Source organism: Triticum dicoccoides, chromosome 5A (assembly GCF_002162155.2).
Source record: "Triticum dicoccoides isolate Atlit2015 ecotype Zavitan chromosome 5A, WEW_v2.0, whole genome shotgun sequence".
Classification (NCBI taxonomy): Eukaryota; Viridiplantae; Streptophyta; class Magnoliopsida; order Poales; family Poaceae; genus Triticum; species Triticum dicoccoides.
Window position 1 is genome coordinate 371,293,719 of NC_041388.1, and position 11,974 is coordinate 371,305,692.

Sequence of the window (11,974 nt, forward strand, 5' to 3'; positions counted from 1 at the left end):
AATTATCGGTAACAGATAGTTTTGTGATAAGGTAATTGGTAACGAGTAACAAGTAACAAGTGTAAATAAAGTGCAACAAGATGGCCCAATCCATTTTGTAGCAAAGGAAAAGCCTGGACAAACTCTTATATGAAGGAAAACGCTCCCGAGAACACTTGGGAATTATCGTCAAGCTAGTTTTCATCACGATCATATGATTCGCGTTCGGTACTTTGATAATATGATATGTGGGTGGACCGGTGCTTGGGTGCTGTCCTTACTTGGACAAGCATCCCACTTATGATTAACCCCTATTGTAAGCATCTGCAACTACAACAGAAGTATTAAGGTAAATCTAACCATAGCATGAAACATATGGATCCAAATCAGCCCCTTACGAAGCAATGCATAAACTAGGGTTTAAGATTCTGTCACTCTAGCAACCCATCATCTACTTATTACTTCCAAATGCCTCCCTCTAGGCCCAAACAATGGTGAAGTGTCATGTAGTCTACGTTCACATGACACCACTAGAGGGATGACAACATACATCTCATCAAAATATCGAACGAATACCAAATTCACATGACTACTAATAGCAAGACTTCTCCCATGTCCTCAGGAACAAACATAACTACTCACAAAGCATATTCATGTTCATAATCAGAGGGGTATTAATATGCATAATGGATCTGAACATATAATCTTCCACCAAGTAAACCAAGTAGCATTAACTACAAGGAGTAATCAACACTACTAGCAACCCACAGGTACCAATCTGAGGTTTGGATACAAAGATTGGATACAAGAAATGAACTAGGGTTTGAGATGAGATGGTGCTGGTGAAGATGTTGATGGAGATTGACCCCCTCCCGATGAGAGGATCGTTGGTGATGATGATGGTGATGATTTCCCCCTCCCGAAGGGAAGTTTCCCCGGCAGAACAGCTCTGCCGGAGCCCTACATTGGTTCTGCCAAGGTTCCGCCTCGTGGCGGCGGAGTCTCATCCCGAAAGCTTGCTTATGATTTTTTTCCTCGACGAAAGACTCCATATAACATAAGATGGGCATCGGAGGGCCACCAGGGGGCCCACGAGGCAGGGGGGTATGCCCAAGGGGTAGGGCACGCCCCCACCCTCGTGGCTGGTGGGTGGCCCCCTCTAGTACTTCTTGTGCTCAGTATTTTTTATATATTCTGGAAATTACTTCTGTGAAGTTTCAGGACTTTTGGAGTTGTGCAGAATAGGTCTCTAATATTTGCTCCTTTTCCAGCCCAAAATCCCAGCTGCCGGCATTCTCCCTCTTCATGTAAACCTTGTAAAATAAGAGAGAATAGGCATAAGTATTGTGACATAATGTGTAATAACAGCCCATAATGCAATAAATATCGATATAAAAGCACGATGCAAAATGTATGTATCACGAGTCCAGGCTATTCTCGATTGGACTCCTCCGAAGAATGTCAAGCAAGTCCAAAGTTTTCTCCGTCTCGCCAGCTATTGTCGTCGATTCATCGCGAACTTCTCCAAGATTGCCAGGCCTCTGACGAATCTGTTGCATAAGGGCGTCAAGTTCCAATGGACAGACAAGTGTCAGGAAAGTTTCCAGGCTCTCAAAGACAAGTTGACTTCTGCCCCAGTGCTTGCTCCACCTGATACTAAGAAGGACTTCGTCATTTACTGCGACGCTTCCCGTCAAGGATTAGGCTGTGTCCTAATGCAAGAGCGCAGAGTGATTGCTTATGCCTCTCGTCAGCTGTGCCCTCACGAAGAGAACTACCCAGTTCACGGCCTCGAGCTTGCTGCTGTCATTCATGCACTGAAGCAGTGGTGACATTACCTTCTCGGTAATCGTGTCGAGATCTTCACCGACCACCAAAGTCTGAAGTATTTGTTTACTCAGCCAGACCTGAACCTCCGTCAGCAGAGATGGATGGAGACTATTGCAGACTTTGACGTGGGTATATCCTATACCCCAGGCAAGGCTAATGTAATGGCTGATGCCTTGAGCCGCAAGTCTTACTGCAACCATCTCCAGGTTCACAAAGTTCAGCCCTCGCTTGTTGAAGAATTCAGAAAGCTGAACCTCCATATAGTTCCTCCAGGTGCACTCACTCCCCCTCCCCCCGAGTGCCGCAAGATGAACCTCCATGTTGTTTCCCAGGGTTCTCTCAATACCATGGTTGCTAAACCTGATCTCGTGGACAACATCAAAACGCTACAGAATTATGACTCTCAAGCCCACAAGATTAAGCGCTACCTCGCTGAAGGAAGGCCCTCGTTCTTCACTATCGCTGATGATGGCATCTTGTACTTCAAGGGCCGCCTAGTGGTGCCATGTTCAGAGTAAAACCATGATATGACACAGGAGGTTATGAAAGAAGCTCATGATACGCCTCTATCTATCCATCCTGGTAGTACAAAGATGTACCAAGACATCCGTCAGAGATTCTGGTGGTCTAATATGAAGCAAGACATTGCTCGATATGTTGCTGAGTGTGACATTTGCCGTCGTATCAAAGCAGAACATCAAAGGCCTGCTGGAACTCTGCAACCTATCTCGATTCCTGAATGGAAATGGGACCATGTCGAGATGCACTTCGTCACCAGATTTCCCAAATCGCAGAAAGGTAATGATGTTATTCTTGTCGTCATTGACCGGCTTTCTAAAGTTACACATTTTCTGGCGGTCAAAGAAACAATCACTGCTAGTCAGCTTGCAACTCTCTACATGTCCTGAATTGTTTCACTTCATGGTATTCCACTGGTTATCAGTTCAGACCGTGGCAGCTTGTTCACTTCAAGATTCTAGGCGAGTTTCCAAGAAGCTATGGGAACTCATTTTTCGTCCAGTACTGCGTTTCATCCTCAGTCGCAAGGGCAAGTTGAACGTGTCAACCAAGTTCTCGAAGACATGCTTTGAACTTGTGTAATTTCCTTCGGCAAGAAATGGGAGGAATCTCTTCCGTATGCCGAGTTCTCTTATAATAATAGCTAACAAGCTAGTTTGAAGATGGCCCCCTTCGAAGTGTTATATGGATGAAAGTGTCGAACCCTTCTGAACTGGTCAGAAACTGGGGAACGTCCACTCTTCGGTCCGGATATTATCCAACAGGTTGAAGAACAAGTCCGCATTATTCGCGAGAATCTCAAGACTGCTTAGTCACGTCAGAAAAGTCAGTATGATCATCATCATAAAGACATGGTCTATCAACCTGGCGAAAAGGCTATCTTCAAGTTACACCAATGAAGGGTGCTCATCGCTTCGGGATCAAGGGCAAGCTAGCTCCTCGCTATATCGGTCCCTTCACTATTCTAGAAAGGCGTGGAAAAGTGCAATATCAATTGGAGCTTCTGTTGAACCTTTCTCGGGTTCACGATGTGTTCCACGTGTCACAGCTCCGCCGTTGCTTCAAGGACCCAATCCGAGCAGTGGATCATGAAGTGCTCGAATTGCAACAGGACCTCTCCTATAAAGAGCATCCGGTCCGCATTCCCAACCAAGATGAACGCCACACACGTCAGAAGGCGATCAAGTTGCTCAAGGTCCAGTGGTCGCATTACTCTGAAGATGAAGCCACTTGGGAGCGCGAGGACCGCCTGCGTGATGAATACCCCGCACTGTTTCCCTCTACCCCCTAAAATCTCGGGACGAGATTTCTTGTAGTGGAGGAGTTTTGTAACGCCCAGATAATTAAGCTACAGTAAAGCTCTGCTAATGATGCCACGTCACTTCGGTTACTGTTGATAAACTCGAGTCGAACGATAAATTTTTTCAAACATTGAAACAAAAATGTTCGGGGGGTGCCCAATATTACATTGGTAATTATTGTGGAGAAAATACTTTTTTAGAAAATGCCTAAATATTTTAAAGTAAACTAAAACAGACGAGAACATAAATAAAAGAAAAGGAATAAAAACAGAAAACAAAACAAAAGAGAAATAGAACCCCCCAACCCCTTGGGCCACATGGGCCAGCTAGCAACAGCTGGTCAGCCCAACTGGGCAAAGGCCAACCGGCCCGGCCCCCCTGCCTCGTCTCCCTTCCCTGTTCCCCCGACTCGGGTCGGAACAGGGGCGCGCTCCCGCCCAACCGCCTCGCCGGCACCAGCGCTGGGAGGGGATAAGGTCGCCCGCGCCACCGCCTGCTCGGTTCCCTCTCCCACTCACCCCAGTTCTCCCTCTCGGCCTCTCCCTATCCCCTCACATCCACCACGCCACTCCTTTCTTCCCCATCAAAGTCGAACGCCATCGCACCCGAACGCCACCGCCGCCATGGCTCCGGCCTAGCCACGGCCACCATGCCCACCTCGCCGCCCCACTGTGTCTCCAAGGGCTGTCGTCGCCCGCTGCTTCGACTGGTGGACCCCGTTGGAGTTCGGAGCCACCGCAACACCCACGACGCTGTCATCTTCCTCCTCTGCTCCGACAAGCTTCTCCGCCACTCTTCCCAACTCCGGCGACGCCCCTGCTGCTACTAAACCCCCAAGGGCCACCGTGTGTGCCGCTCGGTGAGCCCCCACTGCCGTCTCTCTCTCGCGCGCGCCCTAGCTGTCGCCGTAACACCCGAACGCAGCGCTGCGGAACTCGTCGCTGAGGAGTCTCCGGTGACCAAATGGTCACGGGCCAGTGCCGGTTGCACTCACCACGCCCCGTAGATCCTCCCCAGCCTCTCCGTTTGTTCGCTAGCTTGTTGTAGCTCCGATCTTCTCGAGCTCCCGTACGCGTGCCGCCCGCGCTCGTCGCCGGCAGCCGTCCGGTGACCCTTTGGTCCCGGGCTCCTGCCGTTGTGCTCGCGCGCGCACGTAGGCCTCGCCCCACCCTTCCGTTTTCCCAATAGCGCGCCGCATCATCGTTGTCGTTGCTCGCTCGAAACACCCTGTCGCCGACGACGTCGCACTGCTCGTCTTCGGCCACCGCAGCCCGCGAAACCACCACCAACCGACGCGTCATCGTCTTGTCGTTCTAACGCGCCCGGTCGCGACCAAAATGATGCCCTGTGGGCAATTTCCGATGATGCCTAGGACGCGCCGCCACGAACGAGCTCGCCGGCGTGATTCCGATGAGTCGCCGATCGTCACTGAGCTGGCCTGACGCATGGGCCCCCTTGTGTCACTGACGGGTGGTCCCCATTGACCCATTGACTCGGTCAGCGCTGACATGGCTCCCCTGTGTCTATGGCATGCGGACCCCACGCCATAAATGAAAACAAATAAATAGATAAATTGCTAATTAATTAAATTAGTTAATTAAAACCTTAATCTCTCACTGACTACTGGGCCCCACCTGCTAATTAACCCATTTAGTTAGTCTAAACCCCCCTGTTAGTGCCCCTGACAATGACATGTAGGTCCCACTGGACCCACCTGTCTAGTTTGACTGGTCAACCGACCAGTTGACCTATTGACATCACCCTGATGTCATGCTTACGTCATAATTTACTATTCTGGATAATTCGAATTTAAATAAATAATTAAAATCAGAAAATGATTGAAACTTTAGAAAATCATATAAAATAATCCGTAACTCGGATGAAAATACTTTGTACATGAAAGTTGCTCAGAACGACAAGACGAATCCGAATACGCAGCCCGTTCGTCCGCCACACATCCCTAGCATAGAAAATACACAACTTTCCCCCTTCGGTGCATTTGTCCGAAAACGCGAAACATCGGGGATACTTTCCCGGATGTTTTCCCCCTTCGCCGGTATCACCTCTTACCGCGTTAGGGCACACCTAGCCCTGTTACTTGTCATGTCATGCATTGTTATGCATCTGTTTGCATTGTATTCATTATTTCTTCCCCCTCTTCTCTCCGGTAGACTACGAGACCGACGCTGCTGCTACCCAGTTCGACTACGATGTTGACGACCCCTCCTTGCTAGAGCAACCAGGCAAGCCCCCCTGATCACCAGATATCGCCTAATCTTCTCTCTACTTTTTGCATTAGAGTAGTGTAGCATGTTACTGCTTTCTGTGAATCATATCCTGATGCATAGCATGTCATTGTTGCTACAGTTATTGATACATTACCTGCAATCCTAAATGCTTAGTATAGGATGCTAGTTTACCATTAGTGGCCCTACATTTTTGTCCGTCTGCCATGCTATACTATCGGGTCGTGATCACTCGGGAGGTGATCACGGGTATATACTTATATACCTATTATATGATACTTGTGGTGACCAAAGTTGGGTCGGCTCGTAGAGTACCCGCGAGTGATTCACGGATTGGGTCCGAAAGGACGTTTGTCCCTACGCCCCTCTAAGTGGATCTTTGTGGCTGAGCGACAAGGTAGGTTGAGACCACCTAGGAGAGAGGTGGGCCTGGCCCTGGTCGGCGTCCGCGGTTATTTCAAAATAACACGCTTAACGAGATCTGGGTATTTGATTTGAGTCTGGCCATTGGCCTATACGCACTAACCGACTACGCGGGAATAGTTATGGGCACTCGACGTCGTGGTATCAGCCGAAGCCTTCGTGACGTCAGCGACTGAGCGGCGCGCGCCAGATTGGACGTTAAGCCTGGTCTTGTATTAAGGGGGCTAGGCCTGCTTCCGGCCGCCCTCGCAACGTGCAGGTGTGCAACGGGCGATGGGCCCATACCCCTGCGCCATAGGATTTAGACCGGCGTGCTGACCTCTTTGTTGTGCCTAGGTGGGGCTGCGACATGTTGATCTTTCGAGGCCGGGCATGACCTAGGAAAGTGTGTCCAGACAAAGGGGATCGAGCGTGTTGGGAAATGTGGTGCACCCCTGCAAGGAAGTTTATCTATTCGAATAGCCGTGTCCCTCGATAAAAGGACTACCCGGAGTTGTACCTTGACCTTATGACAACTAGAACCAGATACTTAATAAAAACATCCTTCCAAGTGCCAGATACAACCGGTGATCGCTCTCTCACAGGGCGACGAGGGGAGGATCGCCGGGTAGGATTATGCTATGGGATGATACTTGGTGAACTTACCATCTACTCTCTTCTACATGCTGCAAGATGGAGGTTGCCAGAAGTGTAGTCTTCGATAGGACTAGCTATCCCCCTCTTATTTCAGCATTCTGCAGTTCGGTCCACATATGCTACCCCTTTTCCATTTGATACCAATGCATACATATGTAGTGTAGTTCTTTGCTTGCGAGTACTTTGGATGAGTACTCACGATTGCTTTGCTCCCCCTTTTTCCCCTTTCGATACCCGTTTGTTGCGACCAGACGATGGAGTCCAGGAGCCAGATGCCACCGTCGATGATGACTCCTACCACACTGGAGGTGCCTACTACTACGTGCAGGCTGCTGACGACGACCGGGAGTAGTTTAGGAGGATCCCAGGTAGGAGGCATGCGCCTCTTTCGATATGTATCCCTGTTTGTGCTAGCCTTCTTAAGGCAACTTGTTTAACTAATGTCTGTACTCAGATATTGTTGCTTCCGCTGACTCGTCTATGATCGAGCTCTTGTATTCGAACCCTCGAGGCCCCTGGCTTGTAATATGATGCTTGTATGACTTATTTTATTTGTAGAGTTGTGTTGTGATATCTTCCCGTGAGTCCCTGATCTTGATCGTACATGTTTGCGTGTATGATTAGCGTACGATTGAATCAGGAGTGTCACATAGGGACACAATGGACATGACTTACCCACTGACTATCAGCGACGGGATAAATTATACCTGCCTCCAGAAGCTTTAGTATTTCTTTTCTTACCACTTCTTTCATCTTCAGATTTAACCGTCGTTGGTGATCAACAACCAATTTCACGTCTTTCTCCAATTTTATTTTGTGTTGGCATAGAGTGGGACTAATGCCCTTAAGATCATCAAGAGTATATCCAATAGCAGCATGGTGCTTCTTCAGAGTTTTCAAAAATTTCTTTTCTTCATGCTCTGAAAGGTTAGCACTAATAATAACATGATATATCTCTTTCTCATCAAGATAAGCATATTGAGTATCAGGCAATGGTTTAAGCTCAAACACAGGATCACCCTTGGGTGGAGGAGGATCCCCTAGGATTTCAACAGGCAAGTTGTGTTTCAAAATAGGTCCCTGTTTAAATAATACTTCATCTATTTCCCTTCTTTCATTCATAAACATATCATTTTCATGGTCTAGCAAATACTGTTCTAAAGGATCACTAGGAGGCACGGCAATAGAAGCAAGACCAATAATTTCATCTTTACTAGGCAATTCTTTATCATGGGGCTGTCTACGAAATTTAGCAAAGTTAAATTCATGAGACATATCCCCCAAACCAACAGAAACAATATCCTTATTGCAGTCTATCTTAGCATTAACAGTATTCAAGAAGGGTCTACCAAATATAATGGGACAAAAGTTATCTTGTGGGAACCAAGAACAAGAAAATCAGCAGGGTATTTAACTTTCCCACACAAGACTTTAACATCTCTAACAATCCCAACTGGTGAAATAGTGTCTGTATTGGCAAGTTTAATTGTAACATCAATTTCCTCTATCTCAGTAGGTGCAATATCATGCATAATTTCTTTGTATAAGGAATGAGGTATTACACTAGCACTAGCACCCATATCACATAAGCCATGATAGCAATGATCTCGTATTTTAACAGAAATAACAGGCATGCCTACAACGGGTCTATTATTTTTAGTGTCAGGTCTAGCAATTATAGCACCTTCATCACAGAAGTAAATAACATGCCCATCAATATTATCAGCCAAGAGATCTTTAACCATAGCAACACTAGGTTCAACTTTAATTTGCTCAAAGGGTGTAGGTGTTCTAGTATTACTCTTACGAACAACAGTTGAAGCTTTAGCATGATCCTTTATTCTAACAGGGAAAGGTGGTTTCTCAATAAGCAGTAGGAACAACAGAATCATTATAAGTGGTAGTCTTTTCTTCAACTTTAATAGGTGCAACTACTTTTACTTCAATGGGAGGATTATATTTAAACCACTTCTCCTTAGGGAGATCAACATGAGTAGCAAAGGATTCACAGAAAGAAGCTACTATCTCAGAGTCAAGTCCATATTTAGTGCTAAATTCACGGAAAGCATAGGTATCCATAAAAGATTTAACACAATCAAACTTAGGTGTTATACCTGACTCCTTAACTTCGTCGAGATCCCAGTCTTCAGAGTTGTGTTTAATTCTTTCCAATAAATCCCATTTGAATTCAATAGTCTTCATCATAAAAGAGCCAGTACAAGAAGTATCGAGCATGGAGCGATTATTGAGAGAAAGCCGAGCATAATTTTTTGAACAATAATTTCTCTTGAGCGCTCATGATCGGGGCATGAATATAACATTGAATTAAGCCTCCCCAAGCTTGAGTGATGTTTTCTCCTTTGCGAGGCCAAAATTATATATATAATTGCGGTCACGATGAACAAGATGCATAGGATAAAACTTCTGATGAAATTCCAATTTCAATCGGTTGTAATTCCATGATCCCATATCATCACATAGCCAAAACCATGTCAATGCCTTTCCCTTCAAGGATAAAGGAAAGACCTTCTTCTTGATAACATCCTCGGGTATACCTGCAAGCTTAAATAATCCACAAACTTCATCCACATAGATTAGGTGCAAATCAGGATGTAATGTTGCATCACCTGTGAAAGGATTAGCTAGCAGTTTCTCTATCATACCCGAAGGAAATTCAAAGTAAAAAATTTCAGTAGGTTCAGTAGGTTGAGGAGCAACTCTTTTCTCTACTGGTTGAGGTGAAGATACCCCGAACAAGCCCCTCAAAGGATTTCAGCACACTATATAAATTTTTCCTTACCAAATTCCACCTACCAAAGGTGCTTCACTCCCCGGCAACAGCGCCAGAAAAGAGTCTTGATGACCCACAAGTGTAGGGGATCTATCGTAGTCCTTTTGATAAGTAAGAGTGTCGAACCCAACGAGGAGCAGAAGGAAATGATAAATAGTTTTCAGTAAGGTCTTCTCTGCAAGCACTAAAATTATCAGTAACATATAGTTTTGTGATAAGGTAATTGATAACGAGTAACAAGTGTAAATAAAATGCAGCAAGATGGCCCAATCCTTTTTGTAGCAAAGGAAAAGCCTAGACAAACTCTTATATAAAGGAAAGCACTCCTGAGAACACATGGGAATTATCGTCAAGCTAGTTTTCAACACGACCATATGATTCGCGTTTGGTACTTTGATAATTTGATATGTGGGTGGACCGGTGCTTGGGTGCTGTCCTTACATGGACAAGCATCCCACTTATGATTAACTCCTATTGCAAGCATCCACAACTACAACAGAAGTATTAAGGTAAACCTAACCATAGCATGAAACATATGGATCCAAATCAGCCCCTTATGAAGCAACACATAAACTAGGGTTTAATCTTCTGTCACTCTAGCAACCCATCATCTACTTATTACTTCCCAATGCCTCCCTCCAGGCCCAAACAATGGTGAAGTGTCATGTAGTCGACGTTCACATGACACCAGTAGAGGGATGACAACATACATCTCATCAAAATATCGAACGAATACCAAATTCACATGACTACTAATAGCAAGACTTCTCCCATGTCCTCAGGAACAAACGTAACTACTCACAAAGCCTATTCATGTTCATAATCAGAGGGGTATTAATATGCATAATGGATCTGAACATATAATCTTACACAAAGTAAACCAACTAGCATTAACTACAAGGAGTAATCAACACTACTAGCAACCCACAGGTACCAATCTGAGGTTTGGATACAAAGATTGGATACAAGAGATGAACTAGGGATTGAGATGAGATGGTGCTGGAGAAAATGTTGATGGAGATTGACCCCCTCCTGATGAGAGGATCGTTGGTGATGACGATGGTGATGATTTCCCCCTCCCGGAGGGAAGTTTCCCCGGTAGAACAGCTCCGCCGGAGCCCTAGATTGGTTCCACCAAGGTTCCGCCTCGTGGCGGCAGAGTCTCATCCCGAAAGCTTGCTTATGATTTTTTCCTCGACGAAAGCCTCCATATAGTAGAAGATGGGCATCGGAGGGCCACCAGGGGGCCCACGAGGCAGGGGGCGTGCCAGTGGGGTAGGGCGCGCCCCCCACCCTCGTGGCTGGTGGGTGGCCCCCCTCTAGTACTTCTTGTGCTCAGTATTTTTTATATATTCTGGAAATAACTTCCGTGAAGTTTCAGGACTTTTAGAGCTGTGCAGAATAGGTCTCTAATATTTGCTTCTTTTCCAGCCTAGAATCCCAGTTCCCGGCATTCTCCCTCTTCATGTAAACCTTGTAAGATAAGAGAGAATAGGCATAAGTATTGTAACATAATGTGTAATTACAGCCCATAATGCAATAAATATCGATATAAAAGCATGATGCAAAATGGATGTATCACGAGTCCAGGCTATTCTCAATTGGACTTCTCCGAAGAATGTCAAGCAAATCCGATGTTTTCTCCGTCTCGCCAGCTATTGTCGTTGATTCATTGAGAACTTCTCCAAGATTGCCAGGCCTCTGACTAATCTGTTGCATAAGGGCGTCAAGTTCTACTGGACAGACAAGTGTTAGGAAAGTTTCAAGGCTCTCAAAGACAAGTTGACTTCATCCCCAGTGCTTGCTCCACCTGATACTAAGAAGGACTTCGTCATTCACTATGACGCTTCCTGTCAAGGATTAGGTTGTGTCCTAATGCAAGAGCGCAGAGTGATTGCTTATGCCTCTCGTCAGCTGCGCCCTCACGAAGAGAACTACCCAGTTCACGACCTCAAGCTTGCTGCTGTCATTCATGCACTGAAGCAGTGGCGACATTACCTTCTCGGTAATCGTTGCGAGATCTTCACCGACCACCAAAGTCTGAAGTATCTGTTTACTCAGCCAGACCTAAACCTCCATCAGCAGAGATGGATGGAGACTATTGCAGACTTTGACGTGGGTATATCCTATACCCCAGGCAAGGCTAATGTAATGGTTGATGCCTTGAGCCGCAAGTCTTACTGCAACCACCTCCAGGTTCACAAAGTTCAGCCCTCGCTTGTTGAAGAATTCAGAAAGCTGAACCTCCA